Consider the following 14,069-nt stretch of genomic DNA (forward strand, 5'->3'; position numbering starts at 1 on the left):
TTGATCAGAAGAATAGATTTGTTGCTTGCAATATAATCTATAAATAGATCATAATATTTGTGACTTATATTGTTTTATATAATTGAATAAGAAAGATAAAATATATTTGGCAAGTATAGCCTAAGTATAGTCTTTAGGAAGATTTCACAGCAGTTTCGCGACAAGAATTCAATCATAGAAGATCGTTAAGTCCACCGTACGATTCCTCAGAGGACCGAAAGCTTGCCGTCTCGGTGAATTATTATCGTAGATAAGTATATCGACGGTCGGATAAGGCTTACGACGGGGAAAAAACCGCTAAACGCATCATCGAGTCGAGAATGGCCTGATAACTGCTATTATTACTTATCGCTTTTTTGCAAGTGACGTCCGTGAGTTCTCGTTCTCCGAGCGAGTTGAATAATTTTGAATACCGATCGTATAAAAATTTCCAGACAGATAATTATATCATGGATACGTATTTAAATGAAATTGCTTATTTAAGTATGTTAATTAATATATATTAATAGAATATGTTGGAACGATCTGTGCAATTTTGGAAAACTATTAAAGATTTGTTCCTTTTAAGTTAAACTGTAATACATTCTCTAGTTTTTATTCACATTTTTCCTCCTATTACATCATTCTCAGTTTCTACATGAACCAGCCTGTTATATCTCATTCTTAGTTGTTATAAATATTTACAAACTAATCGTTATTTTAGTAGTATAATATTCGTTCCACTAAGAAAAATTTCTGTTTGAAAATGAACGAGCTAGAAAATTCTGATCGTCTCAATTAGAATTATTAGGTCATTTAAAAAGTATCCGCGGTTTTTTGTTCAATTTTTGAATGAAAAAACCGTGGATACTTTTTAAATGACCCAATATAATAGATTTAATCAGAAAATTCTGATTTGTTCATTTTCAACCAGAGTTCCAATTAATACAATTAAACTCTTTTCCCAGTGTTAATGAGCATTTGAGGAACTACGAGAGCTCCGAGTTGTCAGATCGTATTCTTAGTGCATCTCGCGCGTGCGGGTGTCTGCCAATTTTTGTTCATAAAATATTTTTAGCCGGGCTCGCGCGTGGCGATTCCACGATCTCCGATAAAGACGTCGCGCGTGGAAGCCGTCGTCGAAAGCTGGCGAGTGAACGTAAGAAAGAAAGAAAGGGATAAAGTGGGAGTGAGATTGATAGCACTTTGGTGGTGCATTCGGAGAAACGCGGGGCCGTTCGTGGGAATAATATAAGACGGGCTTGCATCTGCGCGCGAGTTATGACGGAGCGAGCTATTAAGTGGCCGTGTTTATTTTTAGAGAGAACCGAGAGCGCCTAGAGAGCGCAAAGTGGAACTCCTAATTGTTCTCGTTAGCGCTCAGCTCGCATCTGTCTGAACCCGTGAACTCAGGACGACGGACGACGACGGACAACGGAGAATGTACACGAGACTTCTGTACGCGGGACGAAAGGGGCATGTAAGGGTAAGAGGGACGATGACGTCAAGACTGACCGGTGGTCGCATCAAATGGATGGTCTTGGTCGGACGACGAGAAAAAAAAAAAGATTATAATAAAATAAACGAAGCCACCGCGCTGAGCGGGTTACGAGAGCGAAAAACGCATTTCGCGGACTGCAGGCGAAAACAGATGCCCCGGCGGGATTTGCATAAACGAGGCTAAGCCGAAAGTTAATGTCGTGCGTAACGATCTGCCCCGGATTGTGGGCATGCCGTGCGGTGTCGTATATGCTCTCGCGCTTTATTGTTATTCATTGGAACCCCGGTCCGACGCGCTATGGAAATTAATTCCATGTTACACGGTGCTTACTCTGCGTGTTTCTCTATCTTTCTCTTTTCGCCCCTTGTCGCGTCACTCTAATCATGCGGTGCATCGGTCGTTATATCATTTATCATTATTTCAGAACGATGTAATAAGAAAACACGCAACGAAAATACGATTGCTTATGTGAGAAAACTATAAGCCGTACTTATCGCGACTTTTCTATCTAATTGTATGGGATTGTAGAACATTTTTTTTTAAATCTTTCCTTTTAATTAAAAGTATTTTTATTTTTATTTCTTTTTAATATTTATATAAAGACGCCAGAATTATTTTTAAGGGTAATAACTCTTATTTTCTTTTGTTATAAAAATAATAACTGTTACCACTTTTTTTTGCATATATGGATAGATATATTTATTTTCTAAATATGGAAAGACAAAGTTAATTTTATTGTAAAAGGTCGTTTCAGTTAGTAGCATGTTTTTAATTTTGCGACAACTATTATAGTAAATTATTGCTTAATCTTTTTTTTCCTCACTATATTTTATAAAAAAATAACACAAAATTTTCTTATTTTTAATGCATGAAATCATGCCAAAAATCAAAATAAATTTAGGTGTCTAATTTTTGCTTGTGAGATGGAAATTCGTATGACGGCTACTAGATTAATATAGGGATATCACGGAAATTAAAGTCTGTACACATTTATATATATACAAAAACGATAAATGAATAACATGCGAAGACAGTTGAATTAAAAATATATGAGAATAGAAAAATCCACTCTTTCCCTTCTCGCAAATTATATTGCGGAATACAATGTACTAAAAAAATATTTATACAATATATAAAAGTCATTAATTAGACTCATAAATATATAAAATTAAATTCTTTGTATATATTCGACTAATTTGCGATACCTCTATGGTTAATTATACGAACACATTCTTAAAATGTTGTTCGTATAATTATTCAGACACAAATGGCGATACTAAATTATTCGAATAATACCGAATTCCGATGCAAAAATGGGCACGAGATATGGTCGAGGATAAACTACTCCCGCGGTATGTAAACGATAACGATTTCGGTGGTGGTGCTTTACGCGGGTGCAAAATACGAGCGAACGACCAAGGGAATACGGCAGCCCCTCTAACGAAAAGCTCGATCTGTACGTTGCTTGCGACGAGGCAACGACATAATATGAATAAACTCCGGCACTTTTCGCATATGCGATCGAGAGGGAGAGAAAAAAAAACGGATTTTCTATTTACGATGACCATTTGGGTTTCGTATGCCGACCGGGCAGAGGGGCGACTCGTCGTCGGTGATTTTGCCAGCTTTATAGTAAATTTCCCGCATAAAGGCGGCGTGGCACCCCTCGGCTTTATTCCATTATTACGTATGCAAGTGTGACTGTAGAAGTTCCCCAACGAAAGCGAACGGTACGATGCGGTGTGCCGTTGCATCGAATCTTTTTCGGGTCGCGATTGACTGCAATGAAGACAAACCGTCGGCGGTCGATAAATATAATGATGCACAGGCAGCCGGTAACTTTTTATAAGTAATGTGAAAAAATAATTTTGACGTATACTTATTTACATCAGGTGTATTTCACCTGATGCTGCAGTGTGTTATAAAATAAAGTACAACGCGAATCGGCAGCTTGAAATTATGCAGACTTCCTCTGTATATATGTATACCTACAATATGTGACAAACAAAAGAAAAACATAAATTAAATCAGATAAATTATAGAGAAAATTTAGAATACAACATATAAAATATTATTTTAATGAGAATTTCTTTCTTGTAGCTGCGATTTTAATGGCGCTCAAATTTCCACTGGAAATTTTCCCACAGTCTTTAATTCTATAAGCATATTTATTTTTACTTTTTATAATTTTATAATATAAATAAATATATTATTATTAATTTATGAATGTATATAAATATGTTGGATCTTTAATAATTTTTTTATTTTTGTTAAAATATAATCAAATTGCAATTATTCCTCATTTATCTTTATTAATAACATTTTACATTTTTATTTTTATGTTATTAGATATATCATTTTGAAAAATATATGTTCAAATCATAATAAATATGTCCATGATTATCTATATATTATCAAGAGTAATTATTAGAAATATTATCTTGCTTATTTATTAGCAGAAATGGCGATATAGTTTGACCTCAAACATTATAAAAAAGTAACTGATTAATAAGCGCGGTCGGTTTCACCCTGCTCTAATTTCTTTTGCTCTATTGAATATTCTGCACGAGTAGTACTTTGTACCGAGAACATCACGCGCCCTTCATAGGGCCCATCCGACGAGTGACCCCGTCCTCGGTGCAGGGTCCCGAGGAGCTTGTCATTGTGTTTTGGGCGTGCTGTAATCCGCGTTGACGCATTCAACTGAGCGTTTATAGGAATGCGAAGAAAGAAGAGAGAAAAAGAGAATCGAGCGAGAGTTTCGCACGGCCGTTGCCAGTATTCATAAGTTGGAAACATTTCCATAACGAAATGTGCCAAGTTAGAGAGTGCATAAAGTTTCTACGTGACAGATTACGCTGTAATACTTACATTCATTGGCTTAAAATAACATGCTTACAAATAAAATTTACTTTGTAGTATAGTTAGATATTTCAGAACATTTATGAGTTCCCCTTTTATCAAATAAAAACCAAAAATGATGAATTTAAAGATATTTTAATATTAAATAAAGAGATTTTTTTTTTTAAAGATATATAACATTAAATATATGTAATAAATCTAATATTGAATAAAAATATATTTTAATATTAATATAAAAATCAGTATAGATAAGTATTTTGAACGATAATGAATTGTTTATTCGTGTTCTTTCGTTAAAAATATATTTAAGATGTTTTACTCTTGAAAATAATTTTGCTTCAATTCCATTCGATTAAATCGCAATAAAAGCAAGCGGTTGAAACCGACAGTAATGTAAATATATTTTAATAGAAAAATTAAAAGAAACTGAGATCAACCAGTCGCGGCGACATCGATGTTATCGTAAGTGCCATGTGTAAGTGGAGAGTCGGCGGACGAACGTTTAACAAGTAGTCACGACCTTTGAAAAAAAAACCTGCCGAGGTAGGGGAGATTTTCATCTACGTCGCGGGCGGATGACGGCAGGTGATAAAGCTTCGACTTTACGATAGTGGTCTCGAGGAGGAAGGGGGAGGGGGGGAGGACGGCTTCCTCGCTTGCTCTACACAGATCGTTCTACTCGTCCTGAAGTAGCGTCGCACGCGCGATTTATGTCTTGAAAATCAGATGCACCGAGAAACTAAACTTTCATACTCTTTCACTTGTGTCAGAAATTGATAAAAATTTTAGATTTTAATATCGAGTAATAATTATAATAATTTTATCATGAAATTTGAAATATGAATGCTGAAATACGGAGATATAGTCACATAGAGAGAAATAATGATTGCAATTACCGTAATTTAACTGTAATTTAGACTTTATAATTATTTTCAGTGCCAATTATATTTTTTGATAGAAGTATTTAAAATGCAATTATTATTGCTACGTTAGTAGTAATATAATTATAAAAATAGAGCTATTATATTGAAAAAAATGTCTGAAATCTATAATTCTACTTGAGATAACCAGAATTATGATTGATATGATTATATTCTTCTGGTTATCATTATCGTTCATTGTCAACTAGAAATTTTTCTCAACGTACTATAATTATTTTATCATGTAATTATAATCACACAAGTACTAAACACTTTTCTCTCAGTGTACTAAAAGTATTTATTTGAATTTTTTTTATTTCAATTTACAATAATCATCTGCGAAGATGTATGCTGTTTCTAAATTCACACTTATTTAAAAATTATTGACAAAATCAGCAAAAATTTAATCGCACAGTATTCAGCAGATTAATAGAACGCAATTCTGCGATTTTTTCACGACAACAAGCGGCAAAAAATGTCCGAGTAGAATAACAACGTTCAGTGGTCGGTTCGTTCATGGCGGATTCAGCGTCAGCTTCGGCTATCGGTGTTGGCGGTAGATTTATCGCTCCGAGGAAAATGACTCGCTCGCTCGTGTCTAGATGCGCGAGCGAGCAAGCGTATCGTAATCTTCGAGTCGATGAAGATAACCCTGGCTCGTATCGATACCAAGCCCCGATGAAATTGACACATCCATCTATCATCCGGCATATGCATGGCATGCATGGGAAAAAGCCGGCGCGACGCGACGCCGCGGGACTGACCATGATGCATAATTCACCGTATCTCCGTCGAACGGCCCGAAATCCTGAATAATAAGAGCGGACTTGAAGCGTTTTTTCGGTCAAACCCTGCGGCATCATCCATGACGGGGTGTCCGTGGATCCCGCGTTTCATCGAGATATCTCGAATCGAATTGACGGAGAGAAAGGCGAAAATGTCATCCTCTGTAGTTAATATTCGATAGTTAACACTCGGACGAAAGGGAATTTTGAATAAAAATCTTAAATAATTGCTTTTTTTTTTTTTAATTAAAGTTTACACATTTTTCAAAATAAATTCTGCACTTTTATAAAACACACTATATTATTGTTCCAAAAGACATTGTTTCAAGATTTTTTAAATTCAAGATTGAAAAGTGTCATTCCAGGAAACATGTTTTTGGAAAAAGATATTTTAACACTTTGATATCGCGAGAAAAAATACTTTGCTAACAAATTAGCTGAAAGATATATATAAAAAAAAAGAAAGATAATTATATGTTCTGTGTATAATTTTTCTCTTCCTTGAAAAAAAAATATATTTAGTTTATCGCGAGTTGAAGGCCGACTACCTCGAAACATTTTGGCGCGATTGACGTTGACTAGGCACTGCAAAGTAATTTATAACGCATCCTGTGGCTCCTATCAATACATCGACAACGTGCGAGATTGTGGACGGCCGGTTGTCGCAGCAGACACGCGGAGACAGCATCGAGGTCATTTCCGTCGAGGCGGTGAACGAAGAATCGGTGGGTTGGAGGCAAAAGACGATGATGGCGAGTGAAAGAAAGAGCGCGAGTCCGAGAGAGCTCACGACGAGTCCCTTACCGACAATGGCGATCGGTTCGGGTTACGAGGACCGGCAGGGTGAGCCGAAGTGCACGGCATCCAATATGCAATAAACATACGGGGCTTTGACGTATTTAATAGTAACGTGGTCGTATAATGCTTGACATGCATGGAAGCTTTTATGGGGATGGGTATCTTGGAGCGGCTTGAAGCCTCAGCCGTGTCTCTCCCGAGCGGCGAAAAGGCCCCGGAGGTACCCTGACCATCCGAATCCAATATCGCACCGTGAATTAGTCGGTTGAGAATCGCTGCTCTCTCACCCCGCTCGTCCTGGAGAAGTGTAGCCGGCGGTTAATTGCATGTCCAAGCCCAGGGAAGGATCCTTAGGCTGTCACGGACAACGATGGGCCTCTCCCGCTCGCGCGTGTAAGGCCCAGACGTGGGACACGTGTCCGTTCGCGGAGTTGCGACTACTGAAATTGTTTAGATTAAAAATAGCGAAGATATGCATTTTGCGCGCGCCGTTAAGAAATTGCATTTGTCAGTTATGAAATTGTGAGTCTTCTGGAAGTCTTTTGAGATTGGGATTCTGTTTAATTAGGACTTTTAGGTACGCGTGCGAGCGCCTGCGACTATTCTTGGTAGTGTACCTTCTTAGGAAGTCGCTGAGAATGCCATTTCCATAATTGCGCGTCTTTTGAGATATGGTAATCTGATGAAATTGTCTTGAGATTAGGATTTACGAGAGGGTAACTCTCGCATGTTGGTGAATCATTGAGAGATATAATTGTTATGATTAAATTTATATACATTTACAAGTGTATTTGGAAGTAAGATATTATAGTTTTACGAATGACTTTATTTTCTCGTTTCTTTAATTTATGACAAGTTGATAAGAAAGTACAATTTTGTTGACTAAAATATTTTACAAATCTTTTATTTGTACATTTTTACTTGTATTTTTTATTTGTGCGCTTTATACTGAAATTAATAATTTTTTTTTTCGATTTGTCGTAACATTTAAAAGTATGTAATTTAAAAATATTTATTATAAAATAAAACGATTTTCTGATTGAATATATATATAATATATATATATATATATATATATATATATATATATATAAAACTATTATATTTTATATTATTATGCGTACGATGATGAATTTTTACTGTTAGCAGAAAGATTTTGCTTTTATAAATGATGGCAGTGCGAATAACGCAAAGCTATTATGATACGCAATGCTAGAATAGGCACTGTAGTCAACGCATTCTTGACTAATGACGGCTCTCGTCGTATTGCTGCAACCGTCGCTGACGGATTACGAGACTCCACATATTCCATCCACGCATTCGTATAGGATGAGTTATCGGATAACCATCGGACGTCGCGTAAATCATCATGTTTATGCCGTCAAGAAACTAAGCATGAATATGTTAGCTATTTCAAAATAGCTATGAAGAAGTCAAAATTCTTTCAAATTCGGTACTATAAGCGGAGAAGTTTGAACCGCGAGGATATTAGCAAATTAATTTTTTTTTTTAAGATTTTTATATTTCTCCATTTAAGAAATATTGAATAATCAAATTTTTTATATATAAATTTGATACTTGTGAAGAGAAAGAAAAGTAATTTTTTTGTATTTAGTTGAGAAAGAAAAGACTCGCATTATTTATAAATCATTATTTATTACGTTGAAAATATTATTTTCTTATCTTGATTACATTCTAGCACTTAACAATTAGAAAATCTTAAGATTTGAACAATTTTAAATTTATGAAATGTCTTGAAGCCCTTTAATAGTTGTCTTTAAAGAACCACTTAGAATTTATTCGTAAAATTGTCGCTGTCGAAAAAATGTTTTTCGCATTACTCGTCACGCGATTTTATCTGTTCACATGATTACGCGACCTCGAATGAGCAAACGAGAATGGAAACGAGAATGGAAACGAGAACGAGGCAGACGAAAGAAAGGAGGGAAAAGGGACGAACGAACGCATCGCTCGAACGGTGTTTCAATCTCCATAATGACCGTTCGGCTTTCGCTTCGTGGCCGTGCACTGAGAGACAGAGTGGATGCTAATAACAGGGAAACTCCATAGTATCCGTAGGTACCGCTCATTCAAGGATACTTCTTTTGCGTCCACGTTTGTTCGCGAGCGGAAAGTGAGAGAGGGTGGGAAGAGGGTTGGTCGAGAGGTTGGAGAGTCGATCCGTACGAGGGTGGAACGGGGAAAGGACAGAGAAGAGTCGCACACGAAAGTCGGGTATTCAATGGCCCGTGTCATCGCACGGAGGCACATACGTAATGCCCGATGTAAATGTGAGAGAAAGAGAAAAAAATAGCCGGGATAGGAACGGAGATTTTGGGAGAAAAAGAGAGGTCCGAAAGAGGAGCAACATGGGAGACCCGAAGCTGCATGAATTGTGGTAGATGAACAATGGAACACCGGTACACCACAACACTACCGTATCTCCGATACCCCTTTAATCCCTTCCCCGCTGTTCTCCCTTGTTCTCCGTTTCCTTCTCCGTAGCCTATCTCTGTTTCAAAGGTTATATTTTAAACGTTTGTAAAACTTGGTAATATATATAAACGTAGTAGTTGAAGTATCAAGAATGAGACTACGATGGTGATGATGAGAGAAGGAGGGAAAGAGAGAGAGAGAGAGAGAGAGAGAGAGAGAGAGAGAGAGAGAGAGAGAGAGAGAGAGAAAGAGAGAGAGAGAGAGAGAGAATAGCAGACCATCAGGAATAGATGGGGGTAGAGACCAGGCCACCGGGGGCCGGAGCAACAATTATACAGAGTGCGCTACCGCGGTGGAGCCCTTTCAGCCTCTCTCCCACCGGAGATGATGGATTTGTTGTCTTCGTGGTCCCTCTGGTACATTGTGCATCTACCGGACCGTGCCACTGCGCGATTGCTTCCCTCTCGCTTTCTCTACGTGTGGCACTTTCCTGTAATTCTCGTGTTATAAAGGACCGCCTGATATTGGGGAAAATGGTCGCGTGTAAATAGCGATAAGTATGGAGCAATGAGAAGAGAATTGGAAGACGATGAAAATTAGCGAGTGGGCATTATCATCGTTTATTTATAGCTTTAACTTAATTTTTTTTTCTTTTCAACACTTTTGACACAGATTTATCTGTAATTTATTATCTATAGTTTATAGCTGTCAAGATCTAGCATCTCAAAATAAGTTTGTAAGACTTTATTTGAAAAATTACTTGTTATTAAAAAATAATAATGCAACATTTTTAAATATATATCACGTATTCATATCCTCTTTAGCATAATTAGAAAGAAAAGTATATTATATACAATGTGTAAAAAAATATTAATTTTTCTTTTGCACATAATCTGATTGTTCTATCTTCATGTATATTGCTTCATTTTTTTAACAGCTATCAATTAATTGTCTTTATTAAATACTTAAAAACTTTTAGATTAAAGCCGTATCTTTTATTTATATCCTTTAAATTTCACATTTAAACGAAATGGCAGGATTGTATTGTTAAATTAAAAATTAACTTGTGTCTCAGACAAAATAATTATATAATGATCAAACAGTCGAATTTTTTGCAAGAGCAAAAGTCAATATTGATTATCTTGATGATTTCTTGTCCATATTGATCACATCGCGACGTCGTTGTTTCGATGAAATATAGTACTTTGCTTAGCCCCACAAGTTTGCAAATACCTATGTTCGATCGAAATTTACGATGCGACCGGCATATTTTATTACGTACCGCAGAACGGATATCTTCCACGAGATATTTATGTGACCGGAAGAAGAGAGTTACAGGAATGAGACTAGAGTAGGCGGCTTCAGTATAGAATTAGTCGAAAGAAAAAAGTTGACCACGTCGGCACAGAATTAAAAAACTGACATGAAGTCTCGCATGGTCTAGGTAGTTGCGACAGGAGTAGATGGGATTCCATTCTCGCGACTCGGGAAAAAAATCGTAAAAGGGATTGGGGAGAAGGAATAAGCTGGTCGAATTAGTGACGGAGTTTCGATCTGTGAAACCGCGCGCCATCAATGGTACCTATGAAAAAAGGATCGCAAACTTTTCCAAATGGTGAAGCCATCGCGAGCATGAGACTTGCGTAGCAGACGAATATTGTCGATATATTTTGCCGCGAGATTCACTCGGGGTTTTATTGATTTTTCAACCTAACAGCGACGCAAATTTAATGCAGTAAAATCATTGAGAAAGTTACTAAGAAATTATAAGAATTTATTTCAATTAAATTAGATGTATATACTGATGAAATATTTTACACTAAGGGAATGAGAAGGGAATGAGAAAGAATATATGGAACATATATGTGTGTAAGTCAGAAACATTTCGTTTTTGTGTACAAACACAAAAACGATAAAAGATTTTAATTAATTTTTCCTATTATTATTTTCCATGTAAAATTTTCATATGCTTTTACTTTTTTATCGAATTAAAAAATGTAATTCATAAATAACAGACGATTAATTGCTGCAACCACTCGACGGACTTTTCAAAAATATACGATGTATATGTTACATCTGAGAGACTCGCGTGAGTCGCATCTGGTGCTTAATCGTGAGAGAAGAGACGGCACGAGTTCGCTCGTGCGACGCACGAGCGATCGTCCAGTTGCCTTGGGTATACACGCTCTGGGCACTAAAGGGTCATCGTCGGCTGATTACACGAATGCGGGGCAAAGCCGATGGGAAGTGAACCGAGAAGCGCCTGGAGGCGCGTTCTTCTTCCGCTGGTGATCGACGATGATGGCCCGTGGGTGACGGCGTGTGGTGGGGTTGGGGGTCAGCCCCGTCGAGATACACCGCGCCGTTGGGTGAGCCACGAGGGTAAGACCTCGGTGCCCTGCAGAGGTCCGGGTCCCCGATTAAGAGGTTCTTCCTTATAGTCTGTTATAGTCGCGCGTGGCGTCCGCGCTACGGAGAGGATCCCCGTTTTGTCTCCTCACGCCTCTCTTCTCTCTCTCTTTCTTTTTCTCTCTCACCATCCAGACAGCGTGGCTGCAGAACTTGAGATAGGCGTTTCTTCCCTCGCACGTAGCTTGGACTATTGACCGAGGAGATGTTCCTTGTGCTATTTGTCTGCCTATTTGTCTTTCGTTCTTCATGTACACGTTTTCTTGCTTTCGTTTCTCGCGAGAATGGCCTCAGATTGCAAGTCACTGTGAGTCTGGAAAATATCGACTATAGTAAGCAAATTATGTATGATTTTGCATCTTTTCGAAAATGATATTCTTTAGCTTTTCAAGCGAAAATTAGTTATCACAATACTCTAATGTTAATGTTACTCTATCTATAATATTCTTGCAGAAATCTTATTATAAATTATAAATATCAATAATATTTATTATTTTGATTATTTATGATATCAGAATGATATCTGCCATTCGATACTAAGAACCGCTTATTTTTATATCATATTTAATATTACACGAAAAAAAACTTACGCACTAATTCTTATTTCATATTTACAATTGATACCGCAACATAAAAAGAATCGATTGCGTTCACCAGGAGGTAGCGTAAATCGACGAGGATTTCGCGTAAGGGATCAGTGGGGTCGTTTACTATCTATGCGTTGGTCGCGACGACGATGCTATGCCGGAGCCAGACCGTTCTCTCTCTCTCTCTCTCTCTCTCTCTCTCTCTCTCTCTCTCTCTCTCTCTCTCTCTCTCTCCCTCTCTCTCATTCTTTCTTTATATTCTTCTGACCGGCAAAAGCCCAGACTTCTTGCGCTGATCCTCCACCTTCCTTTCTTCCAGAGAGCGGCGGAACAACGGATGGGCATCCAAAGGCGGGAGGTTGGGCGAACCTTGGAGATAGATGGCAGACTTTCGTGGTGCGCGCCCACATAGCAGCAATGTAAGTCATGCTTCTTTATGGGGCGGCCCGTGACCCCGCTACTTGTAAACCGACTAAAGATTCAGAAATAGCCGCGGCACGGTTACGAGCTCCCCGTCCGCGTTCTTCCCTCTGTTCCCCCCCCCCTCCCCCTCCCCCCATCGTCGCTTTACCCTTATATCCGCTCTCAATCGTTCTCATTGTCTTTTCCTTATCTTCCTTCCCGCCGATCGACCAGTTCGATCTGAGAGTATTGCCGGCCAATGTCGTATTTACCGCAATACGATTCACAGACGACATGAATCTCGCGAGGTCATTCGGGAAGGTAATCGAGATCAGCGCGATTGTCGGTATATCGTCACGGACGCTCCTTTTTTGGATCATCGCTCCGCGGTGATCGCGATCGCGTCCTTTGACTATTTGATCGTGGAAAGCTGAAAGATATCGATTTAATAAACTGATGTTGGAGCATTCTACTCGCGGTCGAGTTTGCTTGTATCTTGAACATGATCGATTTCCCGCGCGACGTGGCGCCGAGCAGACGGAGAGGAAAAGGATTGTCCGTGCAACGCGTGGATCGAACTCCTTACAATAGGCTTATTATGTCGCGGTGCTTTCCAGCCAGGCAGCGACCGATTCAAAGTGTCTGTCGATAGTCGTCGCGTCGTGGAATCACCGCCGTCGTATATGTACATACGTCGGAATATAATAATATTACCGGGCATGCGTTATCTGTAAGAGAAAGAGCACTCGCGCGCACGCACGCTGCACGAAAGACCGATGCGCGATCAATCATATCTTGCGGAGAAAGGCGCCTATCCTTCGCGGCCGAAGCGGAGACTATTCAGCGCTTATTTATCGGTCCGGAACGCGCGCGTTGCTGCGTTGCCGGAAACGTTGAGAGAAAACGGCCACGGGACAACCGCGAGTTGCGAGTTTGTTGCGTCTCGATGAAAGAGCCAAGAGAGCAACGCGAGACTCTATAATCGCGCGAACTGTTACGCCTCTTCGTCTTCGCGAGATCATCTTGGAAACGTCATCCCCGCGGTGACTTCCTGTCCGCTTGTAAGTCGTGACATCTTGAAGCGAACAGTTATCTAAATATTGTACCGTGGCTAGGAACGCGGCTGCATGTACTTCATTTATCTTTCAACTAGATACGACACATGTGACACCTGAAATTAATAGATGTAGAGGATATACGCTGTGTTAAAGAACTTATGCCAGCGGTAATTTAATTCGAAAGAAATCGACGACAGATTTAGCAATATGAAAACGTGATCTGACACGGAAGAATTATACTTTTTTAATGTTAAGTTACGTAATAATAAATAATAAATAAATTAAACGAGATACTGTATAATCTTAGAAATCTTTGGATTGGGTCCAGTTCC

At 38.6% G+C, this 14,069-nt stretch overlaps 1 protein-coding gene and 1 long non-coding RNA gene across 3 annotated transcripts in view; one reads left to right on the top strand and one right to left on the bottom strand.

Annotated features, from left to right (window-relative positions):
- The window catches only part of svp (COUP transcription factor 2), a 305,103-nt gene that overhangs the window by 87,569 nt on the left and 203,465 nt on the right, over nucleotides 1-14,069 (top strand). Inside the window, exon 1 of one of the 2 annotated variants that reach the window (XM_087410976.1) lies at nucleotides 12,602-12,696. The exons of the other annotated variant lie outside the window; for it this stretch is intronic. The gene's annotated coding sequence lies outside the window, so the exon portion shown is untranslated. Of the gene's footprint in view, nucleotides 1-12,601; nucleotides 12,697-14,069 lie in introns of those variants that run through there. 2 annotated transcript variants of the gene reach the window in all.
- LOC105149649 (uncharacterized) overlaps nucleotides 11,146-14,069 on the bottom strand; it is a 70,651-nt gene continuing 67,727 nt past the window's right edge. The window contains exon 2 of the long non-coding RNA XR_015546587.1: nucleotides 11,146-12,003. This is a non-coding gene — a long non-coding RNA (uncharacterized LOC105149649). The remainder of the gene's footprint in view (nucleotides 12,004-14,069) is intronic.

The sequence above is a fragment of the Acromyrmex echinatior genome, chromosome 11, assembly GCF_024713525.1.
Source record: "Acromyrmex echinatior isolate Ae372 chromosome 11, ASM2471352v2, whole genome shotgun sequence".
Classification (NCBI taxonomy): Eukaryota; Metazoa; Arthropoda; class Insecta; order Hymenoptera; family Formicidae; genus Acromyrmex; species Acromyrmex echinatior.